Source organism: Dioscorea cayenensis, chromosome 19 (assembly GCF_009730915.1).
Source record: "Dioscorea cayenensis subsp. rotundata cultivar TDr96_F1 chromosome 19, TDr96_F1_v2_PseudoChromosome.rev07_lg8_w22 25.fasta, whole genome shotgun sequence".
NCBI classification, from domain to species: Eukaryota; Viridiplantae; Streptophyta; class Magnoliopsida; order Dioscoreales; family Dioscoreaceae; genus Dioscorea; species Dioscorea cayenensis.
In genome coordinates, this window is record NC_052489.1 from 6,847,617 (window position 1) to 6,861,999 (window position 14,383).

At 29.8% G+C, this 14,383-nt stretch overlaps 1 long non-coding RNA gene across 1 annotated transcript; it reads left to right on the forward strand.

Moving 5' to 3' along the window:
- Window positions 1–7,256: 7,256 nt before the first annotated feature.
- On the forward strand, window positions 7,257–9,895 carry LOC120250448. The gene is made up of 3 exons (XR_005533015.1): window positions 7,257–7,338; window positions 7,445–7,484; window positions 9,791–9,895. It is a non-coding gene; the product is annotated as an uncharacterized LOC120250448 (long non-coding RNA).
- The last annotated feature ends 4,488 nt before the right edge of the window (window positions 9,896–14,383 follow it).

The window sequence follows — 14,383 nt, forward strand, 5'->3', positions numbered from 1 at the left end:
ATGTATTCAATGAATAAGCCTACTGTGAAAATTTATATCACTAAAACATATATATATATATATATATATATATATATATATATATATATATATATATATATATATATATATATATATTAAGTATGTGACAATTAAAATTGAGCATCAAGATTTATCAAAGTTTATCCTTCAAATGACTGGTGGCTACAAGCAAGTATTGATAGTTCACTTGGTTAAACTATAAATTAAGCAATAATTATTGGTAAAATTAAAAAAATCACCCAAACATATGTGACTATTTGGAGATAGAATAAAAAAAACAAAACCTATGACTGTAAGAGTGGAAGGTAGTTCTGTGTGGGAAAGAAATAACTAATTTATCAAATTTTTTACTTACATACTCACTCTTGATTTGATTTAGAATTTGACAGAGTTGCAACCAAAAAGCATTCCAACCTCATCTTTAGATATTATTAATATATATATATATATATATATATATATATATATATATATATATATATATATATATATATATGATGTTGTGTAGCTAGATATGAGGACAGCTAGCGGGTCTCTGCCATCTCGTTTTCATGGACCTCAAAGCATTTAAAAAATTTAAAATTAAAAAAAAAATCAGGAATAGACACAAAAATAATTCTAAAGTCAAACCATGTGGTGTCCACATGGTATCATCTTATTGGATAGTCAAGACAGGAAATTCAATAAATAATAAATAAAGTGTCTTACTGTTAAGCTTTATTTATTTAATTTATTAATTTATTATATATGTTTTTATTATGTTTTAAAAAAAAGACATAATTTAGTGTTTTTTCTCACACTCATTTTTTGTCTTCCTAAATTGTTTTTTGTCTGTACTATGTATATATATATATATATATATGTCCACCTAAACATTTGGGAATATATATATATATATATATATATATATATATATATATATATATATGTATATGTCCACCTAAACATTTGGGAATATATATATATATAGGGGTGGACATGAGTCAGGATCAACCCTGTGAAGCCCCAGAAATCTCGAGAACCGGCTTTAGAAATACTACAATGCAGGTTGAGCTACAAATGTTTTACTGATTGAATTTCAATTAGGGTTCTGGGTCGGATGAATTTTTGACCCGACTCCCGACCCGACTCGACCCGAATAAATAAATAATATATATCATATATTATTTATAATATATATAATTATATATATATATAATTATATATATTATAAATATATATATAATAGTAATAGGCTTGAAAAAGAGTAAATATTTATAATACTTGTGTTGTATAAATGTTTGAAAAATTTTAGGGGTTGTAGTAGTAGTTTTATTTAGTTATTTCAATTATTTTATAAAAAAATTATTTATTTTTGGGTTTATCTGGTCGCACTAATGACAATTAAATCGTCGGGTTTCGGGATCAAAACACTGGCTCAATACATTCCTTCCCAGCCGAATATATAGGTTACATATTTGAGTCTTTAGCCCAAACTCACCCAAATTGTCCCCATGTCCACTTTATATATATATGATTTAAACTAGATTGTGAAAGATGGGGCCATGCATTTGAAAAATGGAGACAGATGGGAACCAGTTCAATGCTTATTATATAAAGACCAAATAGAAGAAGCAAGTGGGCAAGATCCAAATGATCCCCACCCATGTTCTCAATAATTAATACCAATATTAAATATTGTAACAAGCACCAACTTCACCTTCATTCAATGACATTCTAGATTGCATATCATTTAAAAATTAACAGAGTGTAGATGCACACCATATATTTCAAGTATACCATAATGAAAATAACTACTTCATGCAAACAGTATACTCATTCAGACACCATAACCATGTCATATATTAAAGGGTATAAAATATGCTTCAAAGAATAAATAGATAAATAAAATAAAAGTTAATTGGATTTAAGGATGTATAAAATGAAAAATTTTGCATTTGAATATATATCTATATATATATATGCACACATATAGTGATAAAGATTGATATATAGAAAGAATAATAATAAAAATAAAATAATGTAAATAGCTTAATTATTTGTTTGAGAACCGGGAGAGAATCCAAAGAGGGGAGATATTGGGAGGGATGGAGGAATGAACAATGGATGATGGTCTTCGAATCTTGTGACTATGGGGTTCTTGAAACAATTCAGATGTCTGAATGTAATGCTCTTATGAAGTGATCCACGTCAATATCGAACTCACTGCATGCATCCATGCATGTATAACAAATGTATAAATCAAATAATATAAAAAAAATATATTAATGCAAAATAATAGGAATTGATAATTTTCGTGAGCTTTTTGTATTTACAGTAAACAAACTTAGATAAATGTTTGTATGTAATAAGGAATATAAAAGAAGTTTTAATTTGTTTGTAAAAGTAAAACTAGTCTGGTATGGTGGTATATATGTATATAAAGCACTGGCCATGCGTTATCTCCTTTTGTTTTTAAAAAAAGGTTGTTTCCTTGTTATTTGTGATTGAATGGTGAAAATCAACATAAATGGAGTAGTGGGTTATTTCACTGGTCCATCATCTTGAGAAATGGTTGATGTAAATAAATAAATAGTAAATGATACTATGTTCATCTCCCAAAAGAGAGAGTTGGTATTTCCGAATTTCTCAATGTGCATGTGTACACATATATATATATATATACTTACACAAATGTGTATATATATAATCTAAAAAAAATTATTGAAAAAAGTAAACAAATATTGTGCTAAAATTATAATAAATGGAGAGATTTTTATTGGAAAGAGAAAGTACTCTGTTGAGATAAATTTCAACCTCAATAAAAGGAACAGTTTCAGTATAGCAAGATTAACGTACAAGGAATAATGCTATTAATTTGCATGCAATATTCTGGAAAAGTGAATAATTTCCCTCTTTTACAAAGGCTGGAAGTAAAAGGAAAACAAACCTATATTAAAAAGCCTATGTATATTCAACCTATCTATGTTCTACTTTTAAAAATAAAAGAAACAACTCAAAATTGTCCACAAATTTGGTCTAAATGTTGGAGCAAGAAGTTTTAATGAATCACCATTTCCACACAGGAAGTAAATCATTGAGGTTTTAAACTGATGTTGCTTTTGTTTGTAACTATATAAATGATGATAAGGATGTTGCTCAACAATCTATATCTAACCAAGATTACTAATTTATGAATTCACTGATTTAATAAAGGTGAGAATAAGAAGAGATGACATGACACTCAACTACAACCAAGTTTTATGCATCAGAAACTCACTCTTGTTTTTGGTTCCATTTAACAGAAAGAAATCTTTGCCTGTATTGAGCTACACATTCGATGGTGGTTGCTAGTGCGTGATGCTGGCGTGTGATGGTGGTGGTGTTGCTGGAGATGGTGGCGACGATGGGGGAGAGAGTCGGAGGATGTGGCCTGATGAAAAGCTTTGCCCTAGGTGAAAGTGAAAAGTAAACCTTTTGGTTGAGAGATCTGAGGAGGGCTTTGAATTTGATCGAGGGATTTGGATTCTAATGTGGGGTGGATAATAATATGTAGAACCTTTGGTAACTTTGCATGATTTGATGGGTCATACCATGGTCCTAATAAACAAATTAGGGTCATTTTTATTATTATTTTAAATTCTCATTTTAAATTTTCATTTTATTTATTTATTTAATTTTGGGGTGCATCATTGTAATTTATATTTATTAATTGATTTTTTAATTGTATAAATAATTGATTTGATATATATATATATATAATATTTAAAACTTTAATTTTATGGAAAAATTTATGTAGGATTTCATATGTCTTGGGTTTTAATGGATTTCTTTTTGCTTGGTTTTTTTTAATTAACTTTTAAGTTAAAATAGATAATTATAATTATTTTGACATGTTCTTTTGGACTAAAGTGTATTATCTGCACTTTAAATTTATTGATAACCGCATGCCTTGTTGGTGTAGATGCACTTGATTATTTTTTTTAATATATATATATATATATATATATATATATATATATATATATATATATATATATCATAAAAATTTAAGTTTGTCAAAAATTAAAAATTGGGTTTAAATTTTTTTCAAAAATTAAATTGGATTTTTTTATTTACATATATTTTTGTTGAATTTATATTTTTAGTTATACACCCTCATAAATTACTTGTGTATATTTATATAGGTTTGTGGTAAAAAATAAAATAAAAATATTTTATTTTATTTTTAAATATAATATGAAAATATTAAGGAAATATGGAAATTATTATATATGGGACTAATAACCAAATTTAATACTTAATTATGAAAATATTCATGTGATTATTATTCGAATATATATATATATCTTAAATTTATCAATTTTTGAGGAAAAAATGAAATAACTTAGTATTCTATATTATCATTAATTAGATTTAGAATATCTTAGTAGGTATATAATATATATCAAAAGACAATATTTTAAGGCATCATTATTAAATATCCATATTTTTACATAAAAGTACACTTAATAACTTTAAAAATTATATAATATAAACAAAAATTTAGAAATCATATAAATTAAAAAAAATTAAATTAAAATCCGTAGCAACTTTATTACAATTCTGTTGCAACTTTGTAATGTCATAATTTCATTGCAAATTACTGTTACAAATTTGCAATGAAATTTTGCAATGCAATCAGTCCGTTGCAAATTATTGTTGTAAAATTGTAATGCCTTTGTATACATTGTTAGTCTGGTGCAAAGTCATCGCAAAATTTCCATCGCGCACTTCCCTCCATATTTTTGTAACGGAAATTTATGCCATTGCTAATCCGTTGCAAACCTATCCCAAAGTAAGTTGCAAATCCGTTTCAAACTCACTCTCACTATTTTTGCAACAATTTTTTTGACTCGTTGCAAAAGCTGTTGCAAATATTCAATGTCGTTGCAAAGCTATTCCAAGTCTGTTGCAAAATGGTAACAGAAGTCATTAGTTGCAAATATCCATTGCAAAACTGTAATTTTTTTGTAGTGTTATATCCTTGTTGCATGCATGGCATAGGAACCTGTATAAGGTAGCTAGGCATGCCGATCCCCAACTATTCCTTTTTGTTTCTATGAAATCATGCAAAAGTGGCAACCACTTCAAATGAACCCTATTTTGTGACATATCTGGCATTAGAATACATCCAATGAGCCTTAGTATATAAGCATGAGCACAACACTCAATTTGTTGTTGACTTGTATCATGCGGTGACACACCAAATGTTTCTTGGAGCTAAGTGAGGGGTTATTGTTTGGCCTCTCCTTTGCTCGGGAAGTGGGACAACACCGAGCAACTCCTAATATAGATCAATCCCAAAGCTAGATGTTGGTCCAATGAGTTCATTGCCATTAATAGGTAAGCACAATAACATTGCCACATCCTCTAACATAATTATTGCTTCACCACAAGTTTAATGGAATGTATGTGTTTCTAGCAGCCATCTCTCCACTAATGTACTGATAAGACTAGAATCAATTCAAAAATGACGAACTTGAGCTGCATGCCAAAACCCTGCTTCCCCTAAAATGGCCATGATTTGAGTAGGTGGCTCAGCAATAGATATGTCTGCACCTTAGGACTCGATCATGCTATAAAAAACTAAATAACTAATTTAAAATAAATAAAGATAAAAATAAAATGAGGTCACATGAAATCGAAGCATTAAATTTAGCATGTTAAACATTGAGTAGATAAAATTAGATGTATGAATATAAAATAACATTTGATAATATTTGTTTGGAATGAATCAATTAGTAATGAGAATTAATAAATAGCATCTACTAAACATAAGCATTAAATTTGGCATGTTTAGAAATTTAAAGATAAAATGAATTAAGCAATTATATTAAATACTTGACACTTTTAGGCATTGTATGAAAAATTTGTATGAAACACTTTGTTGCCATTGTATGAAAAATTTTCTCTTAGGCATTCTATCAAACACTGGCATTTTACAAAAAAAATTTCTTGGCCATTCTAACATAATGTATTTTGTAATAATACATCATAGTGTAAGAACTACTAATTCATAAATCATCAAACAAATAAAATAAAAAACTCAAAAACAAACATACTTATTATATATTATATAAAATAATAATACTCACATCATGTGTAATATATATTTAGCTTAAATATTTACAAAAAATTAGTTAATGAAAAAAATACCTTCTCCGATAAAATCAACTATACATGTTTATTCCATAATAATATCATCTAAAAAGATAAATTAAAATTGAAAGAAGAGAAGAGAAGAGAAGAGGAAGAGAAGAGAAAGAGAGGTAGATGAAGGTGTGGTAAGGGGTTTGAAAAGGTGTGGGGTACGTAGGAAAACTTGAAATAGTTGTTTTTTAAATAGGATTTGAAAAAATTGTAATAAAAAAAATTCAGGGTTAAAATATAAAAATTTTATATTAAAAAATTATAAAAATACATAAATATAATTAAAAATATTTTATGGGTTAAAATGTAAAATAAAAAAAATTAAAAACAATGAAAACGGTGGATTGTTTAGCATTTTCTAAAATAAAAAAAAAATTAAAAACAATGAAAACGGTGGATTGTTTAGCATTTTCTGTGCTTTTTTGTGCCAGCACAGAAAACAATAAACAATCTACCATTTTTTAAAAGAATGGATGCAAAATGGTGAATATTTCACTGTATTACGTGTATTAGTTTTTTTTATAAATTACGTATTTAAGTAATTAAAAAATTATATGTAATATTTTATAAAAATCATAAGCATATATATATATATATAACCAAATATTTCTAAACAAGTTGGCTGCCGTTGAATAGCCTTGCCATAGCATATGGTTCTATTATATTCTTCTAAAATTAATGTATTACTTACATGTAATAAATTATTATCATTTATTTGTATATATAAATTAATTTAAAATTTATTTTTAAAAAAATTAATTAAAAATTATGAAAAACTACTGATAGACTTGTTTAGAAAAATAAAATTTATATAGCCTCCGAAAATTTATGGGGCCTTAGACATAGGTTTTGCTCTCCTGTCCCTGGCCTAGGGTTGACTTTGCTTAGGATGAGGTGAAGGTGGATGTAGACCTGTCCATGGGCCTGGCCGGGCCGGGTTCAGGCCGGACTTTATCTATAATTTGTTATAACCCAGCTGTTACTGTAGCAACTTTATAAAGCCCAACACTGTAGCACGAGTACTGTAGCAACCTACTTTTCTTCCCTTCTAAAAGTTTCAGCCCCTCTCTTCCATTTCCCATTCATGCTTGTTGGAAACCCTAGCCATGTCCTTCTCCTCTTCTTGCTTTTAATGGTTAAAGATAGGTAAGTAATTCTTGTTTCCATTAAGTTTCATTTTGTGTTCTTGTTGATAACCTTAGTATAAACTTAGGGTTTGTGTTCTTCTTGTTTTCTCTCTTATTTTCCCTAGATTAATGGAAGTAGAGAGGATGAGAAGAGAAGATGGCAAGGTGAGTGGGCTAACCGAATCATTCTTGATTTGTTTTGGTTCTTGTAAATTATTTGCATGTTTGGGTGTTGTTTTGGCATGATGTTGATTGGAAACTTGGCCTTTGTTTGCTACCATATCATACTTGTTGTTAATTGGGTCCATGACAATGTAAGGCCTTAGGAGTTATATTTATGGTGAATTATGCAAGTGTAGATTGGTGTATAAAGAAATCATATTATTGAGTTATGCTAGAGTCCATGGAATGGAATTTGGGTGATGCACATAAGGTGTTTGACTAATTGCCTCCTAGTGTTGAATACAAATATTTGGGGACATAATTGTGAGAATTGTGTGATTTAATTTTGTAATGGCTTCAATGGTATTGATGGGCTTAGTTGTTAGTGTGTATGAACACTCCTACATATGAAGGAATAATAAATGTGGATCCCTTGTTTGTTACTAAAGATGAGTTGAAATTCTTAAATGCATTTGATTGATCTCATGTGTGGGTGATAATATGTATATCTTGTGGAATTTGGTTAGGAATCAAGAGGTAAGGAATGTGTTTTTATACATATCATGGTTTGTGTTAAAATACTAGAATGTAAGAATTATGAGAAGATGAACATTTTACATTATAGATTATAAGTATATGTAATGTTGGCAAGGGAAATTTGTTTATGTGAGGGAGTTATGTTTATGTAATTTTTTTGCATGGGTTTGGAAGAGATTGGAAATGCTTTGATGATATGTCGGGATGATGCGAAGGAGTTAGAGAAAGGGAGAGAGATGTATGCTCATAATAAAATGTAAGATATTGATAAAAACTTATGTGATGAGAACTAAAGCATGAATGTTCAAGAATGAAAATAACAATGTGAGTTGCTTTTGAATCTAGAGGAATGGGGTGGTATGAAGCTAGGATTGAAGACATTTTAGGGTGAGATGACATGACAATTATGGCCGGTAAAGAATTGAAAAGTTGGTGAGTTGCTTGGGTGTTATTGCATCTTGGATATTAGAGGTGACCTTGACCTAATGTTAATTCAAAATTGGGGTAATTGCTTTATATAGCTTATGTTGGTTGATGTTCAAGGGTTGTTTTAATATTGGAAGGGAAAACTAGGTTTATGCCTTTGAAATGATAACTTGTTTTAGATGAACAATTATGATAAGATACATTATTGATAAAATCGAAATGATCGGGAAAACCAAGGGTGTGGATTGGATTTATAGATTAGAAGTTTTGATTTATTAAAGACTTGTGCAAGATGATGTACTACAGGGAATCTTAAGGTTTAGCTTGATTTTTCTCACTTCTGGGGACAAAACTTTGGGAAGCATTTGACAAGGAAAATGTTCAGTATGGTCCTGAGTTTCATTCGGCAAAATATCTTTGCAATTGTTAGTATGATCTTGGAGTTATGTGTTGTGAAATGGAACAGGTTAGAAGTGATATTATGCCGAGACCTTAAGAGTGTAATTCCCAGGGTGTTTGGTTTTTATTTGATGATTTATTCATTTGGTAAATTTTGTACATAATTTCTGTTTCTTCAGTTATTTTCCCTAATGTGGGATTCTGAAGTTCTGTATTTCTGTTCGTGTGAGTATCTGGGAAATTCATGAATACTCTGTATTTTTGACTATGATGTTTTGTGTGACTGATTTATTATATCATTTTGCTTACTTTTATATAACCTATTATGTTTATTTAGTTATTTGCCCCGGATTGAAAACTTGGAAGTTATTAGTATTTCTGCGTTTATGTGAACTTCTGAATTTACAATTTCTGAACTCGAACTCTGTGTTTTGGTATATGATTATTTATTTGTTTATTTTGTTCTTGCATTAATTATTCGGTATTTCCTCTGTGTGTATTCTGTATCTCTGCGGTTTTAGTACATCTCCATCTCTGGCTCGCCCAGCTAGGAGGAGTAAGTCCTCGCCATGTGCACATGTTTTCTGTAGTAGCGCTACCCCCCGACTGCGGTCGAAGATCCGACTACGGCTGTTGATATTCTGTTCTGTTCTGTTCCGACTTCACAGTCGAAGATCCAACCTTATGCTGTTGATTTCTGTTATTAGTCAGGGAGATGTACATGTCTGTTTTGCGTATTTTCGGCATTTCTGAGTATCTCTGTATTCTGAGCATTCTCTGTATTTCCGTTCCGCTATTATTTTGCCATTCTGTATGGAAAGTATTATGTTTGGGAATGTTTCGATAACCAATTTCCGTATTCTGCTGGTATTTTGAGTTTTCTTGTGTTTTTTGCCCCACTCACTGAGTAACCGAGTTACTCAGCCTCTCTTCTTCTATCTTTTCAGGTACTCGACTCTTAGGTTGTGCTTAAGACCTTGTTGATCAGCCAGTGCTAGGATGGATCCATTAGGGTTGTCTTTTTCTTGTAAATTTTTGTTATTAACCTGTATTTATACGTTGGATTCTTGTATATGTGAGTCTATGTTGTATTTCTGTACCATTTTTATTGTTTCCTGTTCTGCTTGTTAGGGTTGACTCTGACCAGGTCAAATCTAAGGCCTTGCACCCAGTGGGGCCCAGCCCCGTGGGATGCGGCCGATCTGTCAGCGGGCCCGGCTTTGGGGCTGGGGCGTGACATAATTACTAAAATTCAAGCTTATTCAAGCCCGGCCCGGCCCTAAAATCTGAGTCTTAACCCTTGCCAGAACCCACCCAAATTTAATGACCTTTACCCAAGGCCCGCCCAAATAAGTTTTTCATCAAATAATATATAAGTTATAAAAAAAACTTAACATTAATATTAATATGTGAATATGACCAAATATTATTCTACAAAACATTTAAAAATTAAAATATCAAATGCAAATATTTATATAATTACAACAATTAAAATTCAAACCATTATAATTAATGACAATCAACAATAAATATATATTATATAAGTATATATATAACTAATTAATAAATAATCAATGGAAATTCAAACTATTATATATATATATATATATATATATATATATATATATATATATATATATATATATATATATATATATATAAGTATATATAAAAGTAATTAATAAATATATTTTATAATTCGGTCCAGGCCGGGTCGGGCTTTTAACAATAAAAACCCAACCCGGCCCATTTTTAAAATGGGTTTCTTTTTTTGTCCAAGGCCCGGACATCGGGCCTTATATATTTGTCCAAGCCCTCCTATTTTTCGGACGGGCTTTCGGGTTTGGGCGGATAGCCCGGCCCTAAGACAGGTCTAGGTGGATGCTCAGCTATTATAGAACAAGTAGAGGGTGCTTGTTCCCGCAAACTTAATTTGAAGATCAAGCGCAAACCATAATTTTGTGGTACATTTCCAAAATTAATTTTTAATATTGAAGCCAAATAGTTATGTAGGTGTTGCTTATGACCAAACTAAATGCACCACCAGATCTTAACCACAAGAAAGACAAAAGATGCTCAAATTTTGTCTTTTTTTTTTTATATTTGTTATGAGAGATTATATACTAGATAATAAATTTGAAAACACTATTTGTTTTGAAATTTATTATGAAACATCATATAATTGTTTTTGTGCTATTCTTGCTATCTTCAACTGTCTTTTTCACATGTTTTCCGAGTATGTTTCCTTTTACATCACAAATTTCATTTTAATAATTGATGGGTTCTGTCTGTAATAAAACAAAATGGTCAAACTCTGAATTCAGTTGATATATCATTATTCTAGATGTTATCCAACTAGAATTTTGATGGATAGAATTTGTTAGTCCAAGATATATAGCTTATTCAAAGTTGTTCTCATTTTATTCCCTTATATTTTAAGTTATTTATTTGAAGTTAGACTTTTGATTGATCAATGCTGGGCTAAGTAATCTTCCTTCCTTGTTGTATGCTATTTGTCAATAATAGATATATATATTCATCAGTTTGCAGAGCATTTGCTCACATCTGAAAGTACCAAACATAAGTATGAAAGGCCTTACTTTTTTGTTTGAAATTGTGAAAAGCTGGTACTATGTTTATCTGTGTTTGAGTTGCTTTGTTGTATTTTTTTTATTTCATTAGTATCTCTTTGGATTTGCAATGAACCTTAATAAGGATAAGACTAAATTCTTTTTTACTTTTGCTTGTACGGAATGATTTAAATCAAATACAGCAAGTGTGAAAGGAATTACAACAAACGACTTTTGCATCATCAAATCAGAGATTTTGTATCTGGTGTGAGTGAGACGAAAGACAAGCCCAATAGAAGAGGCGCTATGAGGTTACATCAGCCAATGTCAATTCAAAGGTAATTTTGCAAGAGAGAGAAAATTCTGAAGTTATGAGTAGGATTGTTACCGTCAGCTGTTGCCATAAATAGATAAACTTGTTATCCTAATTTTATCTTGTTTTAAATTCTGTCAAATCTAACTTATTCAGACCAAGTTTTTAGAAATATATGAGTAGTGTTTGACATGTTTGTCAACTTTAAAGAGAATAGAATAATGTTTCCAGTGATATTAAATTCGTGTACAGACAAACTTATTTTTGAACATAAGGGGACGAGTTGGCCTTGTTTTTATACACCTTGTTAGGAGCTAAATAACTGACAGTTTTGTTAGGTTGGCAAAAATCAGATTTTCAAATTAATTTTTAATTAAACTAATTTGTTGGTGCAACTATTGTTGGTTATTTAAAGATTATTATTTTTATTTATTTTTGTACTCAAGATCATTTAGATACGGATTAGAAATAAATTAATCCATTTCAAAAATATTTTATTTTTTAAAATATTTTTATAATTAAAAATAGATTAGAAAAAAGATTTACAGATTTAGAAGAAAAAAAGGATGTAAATTTGTTTCTAAATTTTGAAAATAATTATAATATATTCATGTTTGTTTCAAAAATCAGAAACATAATTAAAATGGATTTTGTTTTGTTTCTATTTTCAGAATTTGGAAATATAATTAATTTTGTTGCAAGTCCATTTCAAAATTCTAAAATAGACGGCAACTTAAAGTTGCTAATTAATTAACAATAAATTTTTTAGAAATATATGCTTTTTCACTTCTAATTCATTTCTAAAATTGAATTAGCAACAAATTAAAAAACAGAAAAACAATGCTTCTAAACTAAAAATTTTCCTTTAGTGTTAGACAACTCAATAAGATTCCAAACACCCTTACATGCTATAGAATCAATCTCATTGGCTCTTTACAACAACACAAATTTACTATAACCAACACTTGTGATGATATTTCAAAGTTGCATTTTTTATTTCTATATTCTACTTAATTTGTTTAAAGTTGCATCGCCAGAAGTTTGCAAAGATTATTGCTAAACAAATTATTCAACAACGCTTGGTAGATGTAGCTTAACCGATTGACTAAATTTGTGCAATATTCATCCTAATTTGATAGATGCCATTTAGAATAGCTAATCTTTCCCTTGAGTTAGTAGTTATATATACAATATGAAATTTCTTAAAAACTAATCTTTCCTTTGAGTTAGTAGTTATATAAACAATATGATATTCCTCAAAAACTAAGTTATGAGGTTGATCACTTCCACTAATCAAGTCATTTATAAAAAAATTGCATTTGTTGACTCTACAATTCTATTGATATAAGTTATATAATAAATTCTATGACCCTCAAACCATTGGGTAATCTCCAAAGGAATACTCACCAATAATCATTGGGTCATATTTATCTCCTGTGGATTATAAATCTTTACCAGTGACTACAAATGCAAATATGTGAAGGTTATAAACTGAGTTTTTAAACTAAATTTCTCTTAGAATTTTTTTTATTATTTTATTGGTTTACTTTCTCTTTATGTAGTATACAATAAAAATTATGTTTATAAAATCAAGAATATCAACTTCTCCATTATCTAATAGCCTTCAATTCCACAATATAGAAGAATTTTCATCTATAACATATAAGTGAGGTTAAGTATATAGACACTATATTTCGAAGAATTTTTTTTATGTGTCTCAATTTACCATAGGAAACATTTTCAATCCTATTATTCTTAACTTAGATAGCTATTTCTCTTTGTTCTTTACTTATGAACTTTTATATATCATTCTCCATTACCAATCTCTTTTCCTTATAAACACTCACGATCATGAGTCAATGATCGACTATTTATCCTTATAGAAGGCTTTAAAAGGATGATAAGAGATTTATGATAGTCCCGTGCGGGCTCCGTGTGGTCGTAAGCCTACCCGCACATCCTGAGAAAATATAATAGGTGAACTTAGGGTTTTTGGAAAAGATCTTGGCCGCCACATGACTCCACATACTCTGAACGCCCAAATTCATTGGAGAAGGTCAATTTGAGCAAGAATCAAAGGGAGAAGAGGATGGAACTCAAGGGGAACATCAAAGAGCTCAATGGTGCTGATCCAGAGAGTTCTCATTACCATCATTTGTCCATAAATAGGGAGATTGCTATGCACTTTCATTGTCTTAACTTGTATTTGTGTTCTCTTCCTATTTGATATCAACCTAAACTCCCAAGCCCACCAGGCTCCAATGAACGTTAAGAGAATAGCTTGTATGGATGATTACTTGATTTTATATTGATTGTTGGCTTGAAATTTCTTTGGTTTTAATCTATTGTTCTTCATCTTTAATCTACAATGGATGGATTTCGTAGATTTGATTTTGAATAATATGTTTAGAGTGTGATGCTTGCATGTAGTAGATCATACATAGATTAGAGAGAGATCCAATTTACCTTCACACCAGAGGTTCCGGGTGTTGATAGCCCCCTTTTTTTCACCTTCTTCTAGATGAGGCCATGGTGACCACGGCTAGGGGTGTAATCGATCGAGCTCGAGCCGAGTAGTAGCGAGCTCGAGCTCAAGCTCGACTGAATATTCGGTACTCAATACTCTGCTTGAGCTCGATCGAGTATTCATTTTATAG